General features: G+C 43.7%; 1 protein-coding gene across 5 annotated transcripts in view; it reads right to left on the bottom strand.

Moving 5' to 3' along the window:
- myocd (myocardin) overlaps positions 1-22,507 on the bottom strand; it is a 149,137-nt gene that overhangs the window by 103,126 nt on the left and 23,504 nt on the right. For all 5 annotated transcript variants that reach the window (XM_029684913.2, XM_029684915.2, XM_029684918.2 and 2 more), the window contains exon 3: positions 12,404-12,472. The gene's annotated coding sequence lies outside the window, so the exon portion shown is untranslated. The remainder of the gene's footprint in view (positions 1-12,403; positions 12,473-22,507) is intronic.

Genomic DNA, 22,507 nt, shown 5'->3' with positions numbered 1-22,507 from the left:
GGATGCTCTCAATGGTGCAGCTGTAGAACCTTTTGAGGATCTGAGGACCCGTGCCAAATCTTTTCAGTCTCCTGATGGGGAATAGGCTTTGTCGTGCCCTCTTCACGACTGTCTTAGTGTTTTTGAACCATGATAGTTTGTTGATGATGTGAACACCAAGGAACTTGAAGCTCTCAACCTGTTCCACTACAGCCCTGTCAATAAGAATGGGGGAGTGCTCGGTCCTCCTTTTCCTGTAGTTCACAATCATCTCCTTTGTCTTGATCATGTTGAGGGAGAGGTGTTTGTCCTGGAAACCACATAACCAGGTCTCTGACTTCCTCCCTATAGGCTGCCTCGTCGTTGATCAGGCCTACCACTGTTGTGTCATCGGCAAACTTAATGATGGTGTTGGAGTCGTGCCTGGCCATGCAGTCATAAGTGAACAGGGAGTACCGGAGGGGACTGAGCACGCACCCCTGAGGGGCCCCTGTGTTGAGGATCAGCGTGGTGGATGTATTGTTACCTACCCTTACCACCTGGGGGCGGCCAGTCAGAAAGTCCAGGATCCAGTTGCAGAGGGAGGTGTTTAACCCCAGGGTCCTTACCTTAGTGATGAGCTTTGAGGGCACTATTGTGTTGAAAGCTGAGCTGTCGTCAATGAATAACATTCTCACATAGGTGTTCCTAACTCAATTAGGAGATTGAACCCTCTCTTAAATGTTGCCTACCTCAAATAAAATAAATGAAGTATACATTTAATTCATTCTAACCAGAGACGAAGATATCCAAAGTTCAAGCAATTGTGTTTGATTTAACAACTTGTCTCGCACTTGAAACTCATTACAACGGCCGCAAATAAGTGAGAAAATTAAGTTTCAACAACGTTCAAAGTAATCCTATGGGTTTTCGGTGAGTTAGTTACCAAGATTAAGTTTTATGAGGACATTTGGTCAAACAAATAAGTGGATCTGACTCTGACCTGAATGCATTTGTGTGGGAGCATATACTGTATGTTACTATCACTGTGACCTCTACTGTAACTCCTGTCCTCTATTGGGTGAGTATGACACCGCTCATGTTCACATGACAATGGGGTGGCAGCGTAGCCTAGTGGTTAGAGCATTGGACTAGTAACCGAAATGGTTGCAAGTTCAAATCCTCCGAGCTGACAAGGTCGTTCTGACCCAGAAAAAGGCAGTTAACCCACTGTTCCTAGGCCATCACTGAAAATAAGAATTTAACTGACTTAAAGAACAGAAATCCCCTCTTTGCTCTACGGAAGATCAGTCATACCTTATCTAGAGTGTTCTACACAGCTTTCTTATGGGGACTGACTGACCATCATGCAAGCATACCATAGCACACTCTGTTCCAAAAGAAAGTTAAGATTGGCCATCTCCTGCAAGCTATCTTAGACTGATGAGTATGTTATATCCAATGTTAGGATTTCTCTCTCTCAGGTTCTCTCCTTCTTTCTTTTTCTGTATCTTTCCTCCCTTTCCATCTCTTCTTGGTCTAATCACTGTCTCCATGCTTGAGGAGGGAAAACACTGGTCAGGTCAGGACCCGACGACAAAGACTAGACGTGTTTTCTGACACAGATGAGAGGATGGGGGCCAGATATGGAGGAATGGAGGTGGGGAGGATGGAGGGGGGCCTCCATGCCAGACACACGGATCAGCCAGGATGGCCAAGAAATGCAGGGGAGGTTTCCTGCCCCGGATCCTGGGTTGGGAACAGTGTATCCCATATCCCACTCTACTCCCATCCCCAGATCCCCGGAGACACAGAGCCACAGAGCAAGGGAGCCAGTAGGGCTGGAGCAGAGTAGGAGTCAGGGAGCAGAGAGAGGAATCACACCGTGTTCCTGTACCCACATACCTTCCTCTCTCTTAGCTAGCTGTTTTTTCTCGCTCTTTCCCTCTCTCTCCCCTCTTCAGGAGTCTAGTTGGACCAGAAACACTGTGAAGGGTTCCTGTGTGTGTGTGTCTGTGTGTGTGTGTGTGTGTGTGTGTGTGTGTGTGTGTGTGTGTGTGTGTGTGTGCTTAGAGGAGTCCCTTGGACCCAGTGGTTAACCACTGATTTGCACTAATGACACGCTGCTGTGATTTGTGCTACAATTTGCTGCGTGGCAAAGTTGTCTGATTCTGATGTTGATGTATGAGTCACAGAGGCTCTGAAGTTATGCCGAACCGTTCCAGCTATGGCCTGAAAAACACAGACATATAGACCTATCCCCTAATCTGACTGTGCTGGGGTTACTGTACTGTTGAACGTTCATATTATATAATAATAAATTCACGAGAGATCATATATAACAAGCCTAACAGGGCCACACAAATGAGACACGGGGGTGAAGTATCAAGACTAGAAAAGATTGAGGTTGATAAGGGACATTAGTATTCCCTTATCTTATCCCATAGACGGTTGTAGTATGGGAAATCCCATCGTCCTGTTCCCATCAAGAGAATGGGTCATAGGGGTACAAGAGACTAGGGACACATGAATCACCTCGTTAAATATCGTCCCCTTAAATCTATCTGCCGTTCAACAACTCACTCCATGTGACCCTTCACACTGTCTGTTTACATGCTTCTATTGGTTGACGGCAGAGCTACAGTAGAGGAGAGTCTCTCACTATGGGATTGAGTGGCGACCCTAAAAAAAACTAAACAAAATGCCTCTGGGACCAGTCCAAAACAAGAGGCCATAGGGGGTATGGGGAGGAGGGGAGGGGGGGGGGGGGTCGCTGGACTGGACTGAGGGGAAATCCCATAGAAAGACTGCGTGTGTGTCCTTGCGTGTGTGTGTGTGTAGATTCCATCCAGCCAGCCAGCCTGTAGTAAGAGACCCTGATGTATTTAGCAGCAGCTGTAGGGATCATCTCTGGCTATTGGCTGTTCTGCTGCGGTACCCGGACCGTCGCCGTGTTTGTTTGGGTCTGTTTGTGGACCATCAGATGGGAAACAAGGCAGACCAGCGTTCTCTGGAGGTCCTGAGGGACAAAGAGACCCAGACCGACCCACAGGATGGGGACATTGCCAACATGCCAAGATACCAATGCTAGAATGCCAGGGCACAAACTGCCCTGATTGTCTGTTACATAGGATTACATCAAGGCGTAGAGAAAGCAGTTTCTTTTTTTTTGCTACTATACTGGAATTGTCACTTTTGGCCACTTTATCCTATTGTTGTCAGCACAGGAGGCTGGTGAATGGAATTAAACAAATGAAAACCATGTGTTTGATGAGTTCAATACCGTTCCATTTATGCCGATCCAGCCATTACTATGAGCCCGTCTTCCCCAATTAAAGGTGCCACCAACCTGCTGTGTTTCTCAGGGTGTGAGCTACTTATTGAAATCTTGAAAATAGAACCAAAGCATAATTGTACGCTCAAGCAGGGCGAGCCTCTCGCAAACCTGGTGCTTCCATTGAAATGAATGGGAGCATCTCATACTAGGAAAAGCTACGCATCCGGTGTAGCAGGCCCGTAATGCATAAGATGGTGTACGTCATCGTCACTGTGGGACAAAATAGATTGACTTGACTGTGGATCTCAGTTGTCGTACCAGATGGATGTGACAATGCTAATAGTGAGTGGATGAAAACATGTTCAGGAACCTGTTCAAGAATTGCCATCGCTCCTCACGATCGCCATCGCCACATGTACCATGTATTGGGGTGTTTATGACTGTGGGAATTATCTGATAACAAACGAAATGCTTGAAGTTATGACAAATTGCCTATACTCTACATATGTGTACTGTATATGTACATTGTATATGTTCAGAGTGCAAATTAACAACATATATGCTCCTATATTTATCTGAGAGTGATGTATTATATTAGTAACAATAATAGCATCAATATCGATAACTGTATCAATATCGATTACTGATCAATCAACCAATAACTAGTCATATCTGAAAGCGGAATGTTCGACACATCCAACCTTTGTTTCAGTCAGAAGGGAAGTAACTCTAGTTCCTCCTGGCTTTGAGTGACCTTTCAGAGTTTGGTGAATGTGCCACGTCCAGTTTAGTAATATCATAAGCAAACACAGAGCCCTTCACTGAGCTATGAATCATAAGTCACAGACGACGTGTATTAAGGCGGGAGGGAGCCCTGTATGAGAAAGTGCTAGCGTGGATTTAGACCTCGCCATGTCAGACTGTGTGGGAAACACAAAGAAAGGGGCAGGGACAGTCACAAGGGTCACCCTACTCCCAGAGATCTCCCTCCCTCTCTCTCTCTCTCTCTCTCTCTATGTACAGGTACAGTGCCTTCAGAAAGTATTCACAACCCTGGACTTTTTCCACATTTTGTTGTGTTACAGCCTGCATTTAAAATGGATTCCATTGAGATGTTGTGTTACAGCCTGCATTTAAAATGGATTCCATTGAGATGTTGTGTTACAGCCTGCATTTAAAATGGATTCCATTGAGATGTTGTGTTACAGCCTGCATTCAAAATGGATTCCATTGAGATGTTGTGTTACAGCCTGCATTTAAAATGGATTCCATTGAGATGTTGTGTTACAGCCTGCATTTAAAATGGATTCCATTGAGATGTTGTGTTACAGCCTGCATTCAAAATGGATTCCATTGAGATGTTGTGTTACAGCCTGCATTTAAAATGGATTCCATTGAGATGTTGTGTTACAGCCTGCATTTAAAATGGATTCCATTGAGATGTTGTGTTATAGCCTGCATTTAAAATGGATTCCATTGAGATGTTGTGTTACAGCCTGCATTCAAAATGGATTCCATTGAGATGTTGTGTTACAGCCTGCATTTAAAATGGATTCCATTGAGATGTTGTGTTATAGCCTGCATTCAAAATGGATTCCATTGAGATGTTGTGTTACTGGTCTACACGCCATAATGGTGGAATTATGTCTTTAAGACATTTTTACAAATGAGTCAATTCAACCCATTTGTTATGGCAAGCATACAGTAAATACGTTTAGAAGTACACATTTGCTTAACAAGTCACATAATAAGTTGCATGGACTCACTCTGTGTGCAATGATAGTGTTTAACATGATTTATGAATGGCTACCTCATCTCTGTACCCCACACATACAATTATCTGTAAGGTTCATCAGTCGAGCGGTGAATTTCAAACACAGATTCAATCACAAAGACCAGGGAGGTTTTCCAATGCCTCGCAAAGAAGGGCACCTATTGGTAGATGAGTAAAAATGTAAAAAAGCAGAAATGGACTATCCCTCTGAGAAAGGTGAAATGATTAAGTACACTTTGGATGGTGTATTAATACAGGCCTAACTCAGTGGAATTATCTCCAACTGGCGGAGAGGAAGGAAATCGCTCAGAGATTTCACCATGAAGCCAATTGTGACTTTAAAACAGTTACAGACAATGCAATTACTCCACAATACTAACCTAAATGACAGAGTGAAAAGAAGGAAGCCTGTATAGAATACACATATTCTAAAACATACATCCTGTTTGCAATAAGGCACTAAAGTAAAACTGCAAAAAATAAGGCAAAGAAATGTTAGGGGCAAATCCAGAACAACACATCACTGACTCCCACTCTTCATATTTTCAAGCATGGTGGTGGCTGCATCATGTTATGGATATGCTTGTCATCAAAAAGTACTAGTAAGTATTTTAGGATAAAAAGGAAATGGAATAGAGCTAAGCACAGGCAAAATCCTACTGAAAAACCGGGTTCAGTCTGCTTTCCAACAGACACTGGGAGACAAATTCACATTTCAGCAGGACAATAACCGAAAACACAAGACCAAGGATTTGCTTACCAAGGCAACATTGAATGTTCCAATATGGCTTGAAAATGGTTGTCTAGCAATGATCAACAACCAACTTGACAGAGCTTGAAGATTTTGAAACAGAACAATGTGCAAAGCTCTTAGATACTTTTACCCAGAAAGACTCGCGGCTCTAATCCCTGCAACAGTTGATTCTAACACGTATTGACTCAGGGGTGTGAATACTTCAGTAAATTCGATTTTCTGTACTTCATTTTCAATAAATTAGCAAAAAGTTTGAAAAACATGTTTTCACTTGTCATTATGGGGTAGTGTGTGCGGATGGGTTCAAATATTTGTAACAACAAAATGTGGAATAAGTCAAGGGGTATGAATACTTTCTGAAGTCTCTCTCTCTTACACACCCACACCACTGTCCCTAAACACTTCCTTTACTTGCGTTTCTACATGTCTCCCACCTCTCACACTCTTATTCACTCTCCTCAATACCCATCACCCTCTCTGTCTCCCTCTCGCTCTGTTTAGTCTGGCCGTTTACAAAGAATATACAAAAGGTCAGCGTCCTATCAATGTATGTTTATAAGATTAGCAATATCTCTTTTGATGTGTGTGTTTAATGAATGAGGATTACTTACAATTTTAATTTCCAAAGAAGCAAACAAATGTGGTGTATTATTCAAATGTTATATGATGTCAGTATTTATAGTAGGAGCGTCGTTTTCGAAAAACACAACCCAAATAAAATGATTATTTCGTTGCTGAGAATCACAAACACATCGTTGGGCCTTGGTCACATTGCACCTGTTAATAAAGCACAGGCACTAGCTGTTTTCTGAGCCTGGGAGGACAGAAGATAGAAATAGCTTTCCCATGAGCTTTGGGTCTAAAATAAAGAGCAGTGGCAAGGAACGCCCACTGCAACAGAGAGACGACCTCTGTCGTGGGAACCATGTCAAACTGTCTGTTAACTTCTGAACAGGATCTACTGTACAGAATACATTAAATACCTGTATTGACCTCGATAATAGTATGATCATTTATTTTTGGTGGGTAAATACAGTGGTAGAAGGGAGGACGAGTGTGTGTATGTGTGTGTGTGTGTGTGTGTGTGTGTGTGTGTGTGTGTGCGCATGTGTGTACTAGCAAGAGACCCCTATGAGGAAGGACTGCGCTGTAGCTTTGTCTTAAGAACCCCAATGAAAGTAATCATTACTCATTATGCATTTATTTCTAGTGTTATTATTTTTTATGTTTTATATTAGTTCCATTTTTTTCTCTCCGTATTGTTGGGAAGGGCCAGTAAGAAAGCATTTCACTGTTAGTCTAAACCTGTTGTTTATGACGAATGTGACAAATAACATTTTATTTTATTTCCAGTTCAAAAAGGTTCCTTGAGCCACCCGAGTGGCGCAGCGGTCTGAGGCACTGCATTCCTGTGCTTGAGGTGTCACTACAGACCCGGGTTTGATCCCAGGCTGTGTCACAGCCGGCCGTGACCGGGAGACCCATGAGGCGGCGCACAATTGGCCTAGTGTCATCCCGATTAAGGGAGGGTTTGACCGGCCGGAATGTCCTTGTCCCATCGACCTTTAGCGACTCCTTGTGCGGTGTTGGGCGCCTGCAAGCTGACTTCGGTCGGCAGCTGGACAGTGTTTCCTCAGACACATTGTTGCTGCCGGCTTTCAGATAAAGCGAGCAGTGTGTCAAGAAGCAGTGCGGCTTCCATATGGGAGTTGCAGCGATGGGACAAGACTGTAATTAACAGGGGAGAAAAAGGGTTAAAAGTACCAAAAAAATACGTTCCTTGAGGAAACCCTCTGAAAAGGGTCTTCAAGTAACCCCAGTTCAAACTGGAACCTTATGGTGATGGGAGGGATTCAATTTTGAACCTTTTTAATAATATATTGTAGAGGTGGCAGACCTCTACAATATATTAGATTGAGGGCGTGGCTTTCAGATAGTTATTTTTGGCCACCTGTTAGCGTAAATGTCATTCCTGTTCATCATGTTACGTTTGTGGTGTACTAGGGTAAAACTTTCCTTGAATATTTATGCACATTACATATTCTAATATAATATTAACATGGCTGATTACATACTGTATAGTAATAACATGGTAATTATTCAAACTTTGGGATTTGCATAGGCTCTTGAAGAACTCATACACCTCCGTTAGCCTCTTTGAAGCTACAAAACAGTAAGGGTTCAACATGTGATAACAATAAAACAGACGAACAGGAATAACATTTACTCTAACGGGAGGCCCAAAAAATATATATCTTAAAGCCAAGCCTTCTCTCCAGGGTTCCTCCAGGAACCTGTTGCTACAATTAACCATTAAAGGTTCCTCCAAGAACACCTCAACTAACCGAAGGTGCTACCCGTTATCGAGACGGCAAACAAATCCACAATGTTAGGTAAAGCAATAACACTTACACAATGCAATGACCGTTTATTAACAGGAAACTGGAGGAGATTCCATGAAAATTAGTCAACTGTCCGGTTGTTGTAGCGACAGTAGAGCATCCGTTGAACCGAAGCGAAGCACACAGACAGACAGGGCGACCGGTACACCTTTGTCTGGTCTTCTCAGGCTGTGCTCTACTTCAATGATGATGACTCTGTTTTGGCCATGACTCCCTTTTTCCACTGCTGAAAAGTTATTCATAATCCTCCTAATAATTCAGCGTTGTACAGAGAGAGGGAAAGAGAGGAAAAGAGAGAGAGAGAGTATTCACAATCTAAATTTGAAGTTCTTCAGAAGTGAATGGGTTTGTCATCTGCTGTAATAATAACAGTCAGTTTTCCATGTCTCTGGGCCTGTAAGGGAGGCTGTTTACATGGGGAACACTAAAAGATCCAGAGGGGAGACAACAGCCCCAGATTCTCACCACCCGCAGGGCCTCGTGGGTGGGCAGTGTTTCACCCAGACACCCCCAGACACACGAAGATCATCCAGAGGCGTGGACAGATTTTTTTAAAAAGAAGGGGGAAATTGACAGATTCTATGCCAAATAGCCTATTTAATGACAAAGCCCTTTCAACTTTTGTTATCTGGACCTAAGAGCTTGTCACTTTAAAGGGGAAAGTTGAAAAATGAAGAGATTATCCATAAACAAGAGACTGTGGAAACCCCCTTTCATCCATGTGGTCCAGTTAAGTGAGGGTCATAGCGACAAGGTCAAATGCTGCAGGTTAGAGGTCAGAGGTCATGGTGGGAGCTGAATCAAAGGTCATGAAACGTGACATCACTTACTGCTTTACTGCACATCTGATTGTGATTTTGAATCTAAATATAGTCCATCACTTTCACTAGCAGGGGAACAAACTGTATAGAAACAGACTGAATGTACAAACTGATGAAAAAAACGGTTCATACAATCAATTGATTTAGGTATAGCCTACCAACCGATACATCCAGCAAGTAGACTAGTCCTAACTTAATCTATGACAATTAACACCACAACTTAGACTACACAGACTGTGTGTAGTGCAGTCTCCTCTCTCTTCTCTCCAGGTGTTTCTGTGCTCTAACTCCCTGTTCTCTCCTCTTCTGAACTCCCATGACTTCCCCCTCTGGGGATAATTTATGGAGAGAACCCGCATCCAACTCTACTGTCTTCTACAGTACAAAGCTTTCCTCTTCCACCTGATCTTCATTACCCTGCTATAACACATGTTTATGAGGATCCACATCTTGTATCTTGTATCTTTTCCATAGACAAGAGTTCATAGAGCAACAGGTTAGAGACGGGAGATGAACCAGTAAATTACATGGGTCGGAAAAATTTAACTTCTCTTTAGATTCCTAATATATGTGCAGTGCCCAAGACCCTCATTTTGTATTGCCTGTAACATCATAACTGTAACATGTATTGTATCTCTGTGCATGTGTGTGACTGGTAGATAATGTATTTCCCTGGAACAAATATTTTCCAGATATTTACTTAGCTTGCGTTGAGTGGAGTCTAGGCTTTCATCATTAATCCTAAATAAAGACCTGTTCTCCACGCAGGAGCTCATGCAAGGCCACAAATCATTCCTATTTATATGTACCTATATTTCTCCTATGAAATGGTAAACAAGTCAATCTCTTTCCAGCATCTCAGATATGACTCTGAACTCAGACCAGAATGCTTTTCACAGTAACTCTTGTCAAGACAAGGAGAGTTCTGACAAGCTTTACTGACGTTTTTATGAACCTCGGAAGAAAAAAGATTTTCCCAAACAACAAAGTACTTCCCTTCTCTTTGGGAGTATATTAAGATTCTTCAAAATTATCAGACACAACCTTTAAAGGGCGGCTGAACTTCCTGGTTTGGCCTCGTTTTAGATTTGGTTCATTAAGAAATGCCAGCGGCCATTACTGAATTCAAACGTGAGTTGGTTTCGGGGGTGTGGTTTGATGTGGGTGTCTCGTGTTTGTGTTTGCAGGTGTGAAGAGTTAGACAAATTATTTTGCCAATTAGCTTCAACCGGTTGGTGTGCGCCCTTGGAAAAGTTAGTTTCACTTGGATAGCCTATCTCCGGGGTTAGTTAGTTAGTCAATAAATTACACAATGTAAATTAGACAATATTTCATCTTTAGTTCTCATTAAATTCTTTAAAAATGTTAATTTTAACAATTTAAAGTTGGTTTGAGGTTTTAAAGTCACTGACATTTTTAGCTATTGGAATTTTAACATATTGTCCCATATACGTACAATGTGGAACTTACCGATGCTCCCTAACTAGCCCCATCAGGATACTCAAAGTCAACCCAAATTTACTACGGGCATTACGATCGGGTTGCGTGCAGCTGCACTTCGAATGGATGATTACTTGTGTTCTGCCAGCTGTGGGCATGTGTGCAGGATTGAAACAAACCCAACCATTTATGTTGTGATGCAGTCACTACCACAACCCTCACCAAACTCAGTTTTGGACGACACTGACTTTATGACCAAAATTATCCTATTTACTGTTTCTGACTCATATCGATGCCACATAGGTTTTTTTAAATAACAAGTTGGTTTAAGGGCAATTGCTCTTTAACGTTCACAAGCTTTCCTTTTCTCAGTGTGTTTGATACTAAGATGGTTGGATGTTTTCAATCATTTCTTCTTCATTAATAGATATCTCATCATGATAGAAATCATTCAGCATAGAAATCCAGTCTATGTCTATGCATTGCAGCTGCAGTGTGCTCATATAGCGCCATTACTATATCACAGCTCTGGGAACTAAAACGAGATGTGTGACCTCAGATTGACCTCTGTGGTGACTTTAGACCTAAAGGAAGTGCCACATGGGCTAATCTCCTTTTAGGACAACACATTAACCTCTCCATGTCCTGGAGAGGCTTTGATGGAAGCCATGATCCCCCAAAAACACTAGTATTCTGCTCTAATACACAGGCTATAGTAAAGAAGCATGATACGCACAAAATACAGACATGAAGATACACACACTAAGCTGCCCTATCACCAGATTGTATTGTGTGTGTGTGTGTGTGTGTGTGTGTGTGTGTGTGTGTGTGTGTGTGTGTGTGTGTGTGTGTGTGTGTGTGTGTGTGTGTGTGCGCGTGTGCCTGTGCGCGTGTGTGTGCGTGTGCGTGTGCCTGTGCGTGTGTGTGTGTGTGTGCGCGCGTGCGCGTGTGCCTGTGCGTGTGTGCATAATGCATGCCGCCTGACCTTAACAGCGAAGCATCCAGGAAATAGAATGATTGCAAACAAAACTAGACGTACGAAAAGCAGAGGGCTGTTTCACTCTAGCTAGTTAGATGTTATAGTTCTCCTGACGCCAAGCGGTTTGAAAACAAGACTGCTGCCGCGAAACCCTGACATGGACAAGGCCTCATGTGCTTGTCTGTGACATGTCAGAGAAAGCACAACTTAGTCAAATGTCAAACAACTACTAAAACGTAATCGTATACTACGAGCTGCTGTTATATCATATTGACATTAGTCACGTTCTCAAGCAACTCCATTATTTGGTTGAACATGCAAAATGATTGGTGTTAGAAATAAAATAAACACTTGATGTTAAACATTCCCTATAAATATTTGATGTAAATGGGAACTTGGTGTAAGTTGGCACTTTAAGTCGAGGAGAAACGGTTTGCAATGACGTTCTGAAACTGTGTGAATGACACAGAGGAGGGCTATTCATATTCCACTTGTTTTCACACGGGACAAACAGGCACCCACGAACACATACATGCACGTGTGAATGCATGCACGCGCACACACAGTAAGGCATGGGCGCACACGCACATGGGACACACACACACACACACAGATTCATATTCCACTCTCTAGCTTTTTTGCCACGGGCCAAATATCACTTTGACTGACGGGGGAAATGTGTTGTTCTTAAGGTTTGAAATGAGGCTAGATTTGAACCCATGGATAAATCCTGATGAAAGTGACACAGAAATGTGTATGTGTGCCAGAGCACTGACTGTTTTTATACTATAGCGTAGATATGACAAATTAAATAAAGGCATTTGAACTTTTCACTAGTTTACATTTACATTTCAGTCACCAGTTGAACAGTGTCCAGCAACTTTGAGTGTGAAATAATAGTTGGCCTCAAACCAACATCTCAACCATAAAAGGCACAAGGCTTCCAGTCATTTTGGTGAAATGTTGCTGTTGGCTTTATTACAAAAAAAGGGCCTTACCTGTTCACAGGTTGTAGCTTGACATTCTCCACCTACGTACATTCGTGCCTCAGAGTTGTGTCTTCAAATCTGTCACAAACACATTCAAATGTATGTTCATTTAGTACAATTATATTTGGAGCATTATGCTGGATGCATCATCATCATCATCATCAAGGTGATTCCTTCCAAGGGAGGGACAGGGGCTATTTTTGTATTTTAGAGATCTGAACCAATCATATCGTTGTTGTATTGTGGACGGTTCTTTACATCAGACAGTGATTGATAACCCAGAACAGTTACACAAGTCAGATGAGAGCTCACATCAGTCCAGAGGCTTTGAATCACATGGGTATGGTTGGAAACATTTTCCTCTCTCTGCTGAGGCAACAAGCTGCCAAGTAAACATCCACGTAATCAGCCAGTCTGCCCGTAAACACATGAGAATAAGAGGATCAGAATGTTCGCACAATTCATGTCAATCCCGGCATCGCCAACAACACCGATATATCCGAGCAGGCACTGGGAGAGGGGGCCATGTCATGGCCACGGTCCAGCTATGGGACTAAGGCTTGATTTGAGAAATCCAGAACCCAGTGTTTCTGTTTATTTTGCAACCTGGTGGTTCCAAAAATACAACACGGGGTATTCTGCCAGTTTTTCCGACTGCCTCAGAAGGATAGAAACCTACCTGACTGTCTGTTGAAAACTGGTTGGACTTAATTGCTTTTAGTTGGTGCTCCATAAAACATTTGAAAGTGAGGAGTGACAGCTCCACACACACACAAATGCACACAGACACGGAAGTACACATTAACCTACGCATACACGTGCACTCCCTCAGTCTATTTGACTGACAGGAGAGAGAGAGAGAGTGAGAGAGAGTGAGAGAGAGAGAGAGAGAGAGAGAGGGGGAGAGAGAGGTAGAGAGAGGGAGAGAGAGAGAAAGGGAGCGAGGGAGAGAGGGAGAGAGAGGTAGAGAGAGAGAGAGGGGGGGAGGGGGAGAGAGAGGGAGAGAGAGAGAGAGGGGGAGAGATAGAGAGAGAGAGAGGGGGAGAGAGAGGGAGGGAGAGAGAGGGGGAGAGAGAGGGAGGGAGGGAGAGAGAGAGAGAGAGAGAGAGAGAGGAGGGAGGGAGGGAGAGAGAGAGAGAGAGAGAGAGAGAGAGAGAGAGAGGGAGAGAGAGAGAGAGAGAGAGAGAGAGAATGGACAACAGAACAGAGACATCAGAAATGGTTGGTGTTGGCGCCCAGTGAGGCAGCCACGGTGTTTGGTTACTGCTCGTGTGTTTACTGTGTTTGTTAGTTAACTTGTAAAATGCAGCAAAACATTTCATCAATTTTGTATATGATGTATGTAAACTTTGTGTAAATTCCTCTGTTTCTACATGTCTATTGCAAGCAGCACCATATCAGTAAGTCAAATTCTGAGTATGTGTAAATGTACTTGGTGATTCTGATCAACATTCTGCATCACTCGAATGTCTATTTTCTGATGAATTTTCTATTTTCTGACAAACACACACACACACTGAAAAATTCCCATGACATTGTCTATTGGGGTACAGAGATAAGTCAGATATGAGTAAGTAGGTGGTGGCCACACCACTGTAAATTTCACTGTAAATTCACGCAACACATCTTGAAAGGCTGTATCATATAATTTGACCACATCAGTGCATTTGTTATTCTAATAATCCATATAAAGTGCCGTAATTTGTTAAATTGGAGGCACGTGTGAAATACTATATAAGATACTGGAAAATCAAACGAGAGATGGCTGATCTTGCTCTGTTGAATGATTTGGCATAAGATGCATTTTGCAGAGAACATGTTTTTAGAGACAGGTGGGACTGTTTTGCAGAAAGTAGGTTGCCTCATCAGATATCGTTTTACAAAACCAATCTCGTAGGATTTAATACCTACTTTAGAAAGGCAAACACATGCTATTCCGGTACACATCCAAGTGCTATCCATCTATCTATCCCTCTTGTTTTTGGCAATGGGTACTTTTCAGTGGGCATCTCACAGGCCTCGATGAGTCAATGTTTTAGATGTAATCATTAGCAAAGTGACCAGTAACATACAATTTCCATCACACAAAAGGTTGAAGTCTGTCGAGGTTTCTTTGGCATCAGGGTTCAAAATACGAATGGAGCAACAGACGGCACCCACATCGCCATAAAAGGACCATCCCAAAACTAGTTCAACTATGTGAACAGAAAACGCTTCCATTCACTTAAAGTTGCAATATATAAGAATTGCTCCACCATTTCCTGGTTGATAAAATTACACTGCTCCAAAAAATAAAGGGAACACTAGAATAACACATCCTAGATCTGAATGAATGAAATATTCTTATGAAATACTTTTTTCTTTACGTAGTTGAATGTGCTGACAACAAAATCACACAAAAATGATCAAGGCAAATCAAATGTATCAACCCATGGAGGTCTGGATTTGGAGTGACACTCAAAATTAAAGTGGAAAACCACACTACAGGCTGATCCAACTTTGATGTAATGTCCTTAAAACAAGTCAAAATGAGGCTCAGTAGTGTGTGTGGCCTCCACGTGCCTGTATGACCTCCCTACAACGCCTGGGCATGCTCCTGATGAGGTGGCTGATGGTCTCCTGAGGGATCTCCTCCCAGCCTTGGACTAAAGCATCCGCCAACTCCTGGACAGTCTGTGGTGCAACGTGGCGTTGGTGGATGGAGCGAGACATGATGTCCCAGATGTGCTCAATTGGATTCAGGTCTGGGGAACGGGCGGGCCAGTCCATAGCATCAATGCCTTCCTCTTGCAGGAACTGCTGACATACTCCAGCCACATGAGGTCTAGCATTGTCTTGCATTAGGAGGAACCCAGGGCCAACCGCACCAGCATATGGTCTCACAAGGGGTCTGAGGATCTCATCTCGGTACCTAATGGCAGTCAGGCTACCTCTGGCGAGCACATGGAGGGCTGTGCGGCCCCCCAAAGAAATGCCACCCCACACCATGACTGACCCACCGCCAAACCGGTCATGCTGGAAGATGTTGCAGGCAGCAGAACGTTCTCCATGGCGTCTCCAGACTCTGTCACGTCTGTCACATGTGCTCAGTGTGAACCTGCTTTCATCTGTGAAGAGCACAGGGCGCCAGTGATGAATTTGCTAATCTTGTTGTTCTCTGGCAAATGCCAAACGACCTGCACGGTGTTGGGCTGTAAGCACAACCCCCACCTGTGGACGTCGGGCCCTCATACCACCCTCATGGAGTCTGTTCCTGACCGTTTGAGCACATTTGTGGCCTGCTGGAGGCCTGCTGGAGGTCATTTTAGCCTACCTGGTTAAATAAAGCAGTGCTCCTCCTGCTCCTCCTTGCACAAAGGCGGAGGTAGCGGTCCTGCTGCTGGGTTGTTGCCCTCCTACGGCCTCCTCCACGTCTCCTGATGTACTGGCCTGTCTCCTGGTAGCGCCTCCATGCTCTGGACACTACGCTGACAGACACAGCAAACCTTCTTGCCACAGCTCGCATTGATGTGCCATCCTGGTTGAGCTGCACTACCTGAGCCACTTGTGTGGGTTGTAGACTCCGTCTCATGCTACCACTAGAGTGAAAGCACTGCCAGCATTCAAAAGTGACCAAAACATCAGCCAGGAAGCATAGGAACTGAGAAGTGGTCTGTGGTTACCACCTGCAGAACCACTCCTTTATTGGGGTCTTGCTAATTGCCTATAATTTCCACCTGTTGTCTATTCCATTTGCACAACAGCATGTGAAATTTATTGTCAATCAGTGTTGCTTCCTAAGTGGACAGTTTGATTTCACAGAAGTGTGATTGACTTGGAGTTACATTGTGTTGTTTAAGTGTTCCCTTTATTTTTTTGAGCAGTGTATAATACTTTGCCTAATTTCAGGTTATGTGACAAAACAAGGACTCGGAGTGTAGAGATTTGATTCTGATGATTCTGTGCTTCCAAATTTGTAGCAACAGTTTGGGGAAGGACCTTTCCTGTTTCAGCATGACAATGGTCCATACAGAAATGGTTTGTCAAGATTGGTGCAGAAAAAATTGACTGGCCTGCACAGAGCCCTGAAGTCAACCCAATCAACCCCACCTTTGGGATGAATTGGAAGGCCGACTGCGAGTCAGGCCTAATCACCCAACATCGGTGCCCAAAATCACTAATGATCTTGTGGGTGAATGGAAGCAAGTCTCCTCAGCAATGTTCAAACATCTAGTAGAATACCTTCCCAGAGGAGTGGAGGCTGTTAAAGCAGCAATGGGGGGACCAACTCCATATTTATGGAATGAGATGTTCGACGAGCAGGTGTCGCGAGCACTGAGGCTAAGAACAATTGGTATTTATCAATGGTTTTCTACTACCGGTGTGTATTTGACGCTCATAAGATTGTTTGATATATCACACTTTTCTATGCGTGCAAACATTCAAAGTTCCGTTCCTAGGTATTATTTTAGAATAGTTTCTACGGAATATTGATAAATTGTTGGCCTGCTATCATCTGGTATAAACATACTCTTTCCCATGTGATAAGAACTCCACTAAATAGTTTAGTGGGAAATTACGGCAAATTAGAGCAATGGCATTTTTCTCAACCATTCTGATGACAGCATGTATTTGGATAGGGAAACCTGCCAATGAAAACAGGGACAGCCTTGGACATTTACTATCTCATAACACTCAGTCTTACAGAATATTATACTGTTCAAATTAATAAGATCGCAGGGACTGAACATCAGGCAATAACAAAACCTCCATTTGCATCTAATATTATAGATAAATATTTGTATGAACATAACAAGATTCAACAACTGGGACATAAACTGAACAAGTTCCACAGACATGTGACTAACAGAAATGGAATAATGTGTCCCTGAACAAAGGGGGGGTCAAAACCAAAAGTAACTGTCAGTATCTGGTGTGTCCACCAGCTGCATTAAGTACTGCAGTGCATCTCCTCCTCATGGACTGCACCAGATTTGCCCATTCTTGCTGTGAGATGTTACCCCACTAATCCACCAAGGCACCTGCAAGTTCCTGGATATTTCTGGGGGGAATGGTCCTAGACCTCACTCTCCGATCCAAACGGTCCCAGACGTGCTCAATGGGATTGAGATCCGGGCTCTTCGCTGGCCATGGCAGAACACTGACATTCCTGTCTTGCAGGAAATCACGCACAGAATTAGTAGTATGGCTGGTGGAATTGTCATGCTTGAGGGTCATGTCAGGATGAGCCTGCAGGAAGGGTACCACATGAGGGAGGAGGCTGTCTTCCCTGTAACGCACAGCATTGAGATTACCTGCAATGACAACAAGCTAAATCCGATGGCACACCGCCCCAGACCATGACGGACCCTCCAACTCCGGACCCATTACATCGAGTACAGGCCTTGGTGTAACGCTCAATCCTTCGACAATAAACTAGAATCCGACCCTCACCCCTGTTGCGACAAAACCGTGACTCTAGTCAGCGAAGAACACCTTTTGTTTGTGCCCATAGGCGACACTGATGCCGGTGATGTCTGGTGAAGTCTACGGGCCTACAAGCCCTCAGTCCAGCCTCTCTCAGCCTATTGCGGAAAGTCTGAGCACTGATGGAGGGATTGTGCATTCCTGGTGTAACTTGGGCAGTTGTTGTTGCCATCCTGTACCTGTCCCGCAAGTGTGATGTTCGGATGTACCAATCCTGTGCAGGTGTTGTTACACGTGTTCTGCCACTGCGAGGACGATCAGCTCTCCATCCTGTCTCCCTGTAGCGCTGTCTTAGGCGTCACACAGTACGGACATTGCAATTTATTGCCCTGGCCAGATCTGCAGTCCTCATGCCTCCTTGCAGCATGCCTAAGGCACGTTCACGCAGATGAGCAGGGACTCTGGGCATCTTTCATTTGGTGTTTTTCAGAGTCAGTAGAAAGGCCTCTTTAGTGTCCTAAATTTTCATAACTGTGACCTTAATTGCCTACCGTCTGTAAGCAATTAACGACCGTTCCACAGGTGCATGTTCATTCATTGTTTATGGTTCATTGAACAAGCATGGGAAACAGTGTTTAAACCCTTTACAATGAAGATCTGTGAAGTTATTTGGATTTTTGCAAATGATCTTTGAAAGACAGGGTCCTGAAAAGGGGACGTTTCTTTTTTTGCTGAGTTTATGAGTGCAGTACCCATTCCTGACAGCTTTCCTTTGGTCTTTTACAGGCTGCTTGTTCTGATATTTGCAAGTGTGTTGACCAGCCAGGGTGAGGTATTGTTACCCGCACAGGAGGACTGTCAGGGAACCCATAAGCTCCTCTATTAAACATGATTACAGTAGGAACACTCTGTACCTAAACACACCAGACATGGGATTCTAACAGAACACTAACTGGATCTATAGGTTATGTTGTTCCTGAAACAGCTCTGATGGAACTTAGAACTCTGTGCCAAGACCAGAGCAAGCCTTCACTACCCCTTGAGTCTAACTAACCTAACACACAGAAAACACTGCCACCAAAAATACTCCTCTGCTAACATTAAAGCAATGACGACACAAAGTTGGTAGGCTTGATCACAGATGACGATGAGACAGCCTATAGGGAGGTCAGAGACCTGGCAGTGTAGTGCCAGGACAACAACCTCTCCCTCAACAAGACAAAGGAGCTAGACTACAGGAAACAGAGGGCCGAGCATGCCCCCATTCACATCAACGGGCTCAAGTTCCTCGGCGTCCAAATCACTAGGCATCTATCATGGTCCAAACATACCAACACAGTCGTGAAAAGGGCACAACAATGCCTCATCCCTCTAAAGGCTGAAAAGATTTGGCATGGTCCTCAACAAGTACTACAGCTGCACCATTGAGAGCATCTTGACTGGCTGCATCACCGCTTGGTATGGCAACTGCTCAGCATCCGAATGCAAGGCTCTACAGAGGGTAGTGAGTAAGGCCCAGTAACAGGCGGTGTCAGAGTAAAGCCCTAAAAATTGTCAAAAGACTTCAGCCACCCGAGTCATAGACCATTCTCTCTGCTACCGCACGGCAAGTGATAACGATACACCGAGTATGGAACCAACAGGAACCTGAACAGCTTCTACCCTCAAGCCATAAGACTGCTAAATAGTTAAGCAAATAGTTACCCAGACTATCTGCATTGACCGATTTTGCAGTAACTTTGACTCATCACATACGCTGCTGCTACTGTTAACTATCTGTCACTCTCTTCCTACGTATATGTACATATCTACCTGAATTACCTCATAGTCCTGCACATCGACAAGGTACTGGTACCCCATGTACAGTGGGGCAAAAAAAGTATTTAGTCAGCCACCAATTGTGCAAGTTCTCCCACTTAAAAAGATGAGAGAGGCCTGTAATTTTCATCATAGGTACAGTTCAACTATGACAGACAAAATGAGGGAAAAAATCACATTGTAGGATTTTGAATGAATTTATTTGCAAATTATGGTGGAAAATAAGTATTTGGTCAATAACAAAAGTTTATCTCAATACTTTGTTATATACCCTTTGTTGGCAATGACAGAGGTCAAACGTTTTCTGTAAGTCTTCACAAGGTTTTCACACACTGTTGCTGGTATTTTGGCCCATTCCTACATGCAGATCTCCTCTAGAGCAGTGATGTTTTGGGGCTGTTGCTGGGCAACACGGACTTTCACCTCCCTCCAAAGATTTTCTATGGGGTTGAGATCTGGAGACTGGCTAGGCCACTCCAGGACCTTGAAATGCTTCTTACGAAGCCACTCCTTTGTTGCCCGTGTGGTGTGTTTGGGATCATTGTCATGCTGAAAGACCCAGCTACGTTTCATCTTCAATGCTGTTGCTGATGGAAGGAGGTTTTCACTCAAAATCTCACGATACATGGCCCATTCATTCTTTCCTTTACACGGATCAGTCGTCCTGGTCCCTTTGCAGATAAACAGCCCCAAAGCATGATGTTTCCACCCCCATGCTTCACAGTAGGTATGGTGTTCTTTGGATGCAACTCAGCATTCTTTGTCCTCCAAACACGACGAGTTGAGTTTTTACCAAAAAGTTATATTTTGGTTTCATCTGACCATATGACATTCTCCCAATCTTCTTCTGTATCATCCAAATGCTCTTTAGCAAACTTCAGACGGGCCTGGACATGTACTGGCTTAAGCAGGGGGACACGTCTGGCACTGCAGGATTTGAGTCCCTGGCGGCGTAGTATGTTACTGATGGTTGGCTTTGTTACTTTGGTCCCAGCTCTCTGCAGGTCATTCACTAGGTTCCCCCGTGTGGTTCTGGGATTTTTGCTTACCGTTCTTGTGATCATTTTGACCCCACGGGGTGAGATCTTGCGTGGAGCCCCAGATCGAAGGAGATTATCAGCGGTCTTGTATGTCTTCCATTTCCTAATAATTGCTCCCACAGTTGATTTCTTCAAACCAAGCTGCTTACCTATTGCAGATTCAGTCTTCCCAGCCTGGTGCAGGTCTACAATTTTGTTTCTGGTGTCCTTTGACAGCTCTTTGGTCTTGGCCATTGTGGAGTTTGGAGTGTGACTGTTTGAGGTTGTGGACAGGTGTCTTTTATACTGATAACAAGTTCAAACAGGTGCCATTAATACAGGTAACGAGTGGAGGACAGAGGAGCCTCTTAAAGTAGAAGTTACAGGTCTGTGAGAGCCAGAAATCTTGCTTGTTTGTAGGTGACCAAATACTTATTTTCCACCATAATTTGCAAATAAAATTCATTAATAATCCTACAATGTGATTTTCTGGATATCCTTCTCATTTTGTCTGTCATAGTTGAAGTGTACCTATGATGAAAATTACAGGCCTCTCTCATCTTTTTAAGTGGGAGAACTTGCACAATTGGTGGCTGACTAAATACTTTTTTGCCCCACTGCAAGTTACTTGTTTTTTAACTTTTCTGTTATTTCGCTTTTTTTTCTCTGCATTGTTGGGAAGGGCCCGTTAAGTAAGCATCTCACTGTTACTCCCCACCTGTTGTTTACGAAGCATGTGACTAATAACGTTTGATTTGATCTCAGGGTAAACGGTGCGTCAAGCTGTAACACTTCACGGCTGCCAAGGAAATCCTTTCACCTACCACAAACAGGCTTCTGGGACTGTATGCAGAGCTCTACGCCCCTTACTGTAGAAATGTACAAGTAAACCCTGATCTGGTCAATTCAGTTTCTTTAACTTTTTCAAGAAAGGATTATGCACTTCCAACACTAAAAAGCTGTAATTTCATTATCTTCCATTATCATTTTATCCAAATGACAGGCTGAGGTTCTTCCTCTAACTTCCCCACCACTGCACGGTTAAACGACTGCTCAATTACCAGCCTGAGCCTCGGCTGGAAGCGGCCAGCCATGACGCCGGCCACAATGGAACCAGGTAGCATTCAGCAGGAAACATCAGCTCAGCCAATTAGCCATGAGCTCATTTGTTGCCAAAACAGCCATTAATCCGAGTGGTCAATGTTGGGATGGGGTACTAAAGCCCTCCAGGCTCCTACAGGGGTGAGATGGCTCAGAGGGAGAGAGGGAGGATGGTGAGAGAGAGAGAGAGAGAGAGAGAGAGAGGACAATTAAATCGATCTTGGTTCAACAACATTTGTTTTTTGCCTGAATCCTTAAGTCGGTCTTGAGACGCCTGATCTGATCCAAGACAGGGATGATTCAGGTGTGAATGGTCTGAAATGACAGTTTGAACATATAAAAGGTATTTTTTAAGAGCTGCTCCCCAAGACTTGGCATTGAAATCAGCTTCTCCAGTTTTTCGAGGGGATAAATGAAGGATTTTATCATTTTTCTATCAGTTTTCACTCATAAAAATGACACAACCAGACAACCAACTTATTGTAGAGAACAACTATTGCTTTATAATATCTTTGTTATTACATTGTTTCCAAACAGTTGTTTTGATTTGATAGGTACACTGTGAGACTTGTCCTGTGGCCATATGACCCATTCCATCCCTCTCTCTGTCCTGAGCAGATGGAGCATGTTCACCTTTCCTGGCTGACAGGGGCCTGGACCATGTCGAACTCTCAATTTCCATACCCCCCCCCCCCCCCCCGCAACTCCCCAACTCCTCTCTCTCTGTTTCTCTTGAAACTTCCACCACTCTCTCTCCCTCATCTGCTTT

Source organism: Oncorhynchus nerka, linkage group LG16, assembly GCF_034236695.1.
Source record: "Oncorhynchus nerka isolate Pitt River linkage group LG16, Oner_Uvic_2.0, whole genome shotgun sequence".
In the NCBI taxonomy this organism is placed as follows: Eukaryota; Metazoa; Chordata; class Actinopteri; order Salmoniformes; family Salmonidae; genus Oncorhynchus; species Oncorhynchus nerka.
This window is presented reverse-complemented; position numbering and strand designations above follow the sequence as displayed.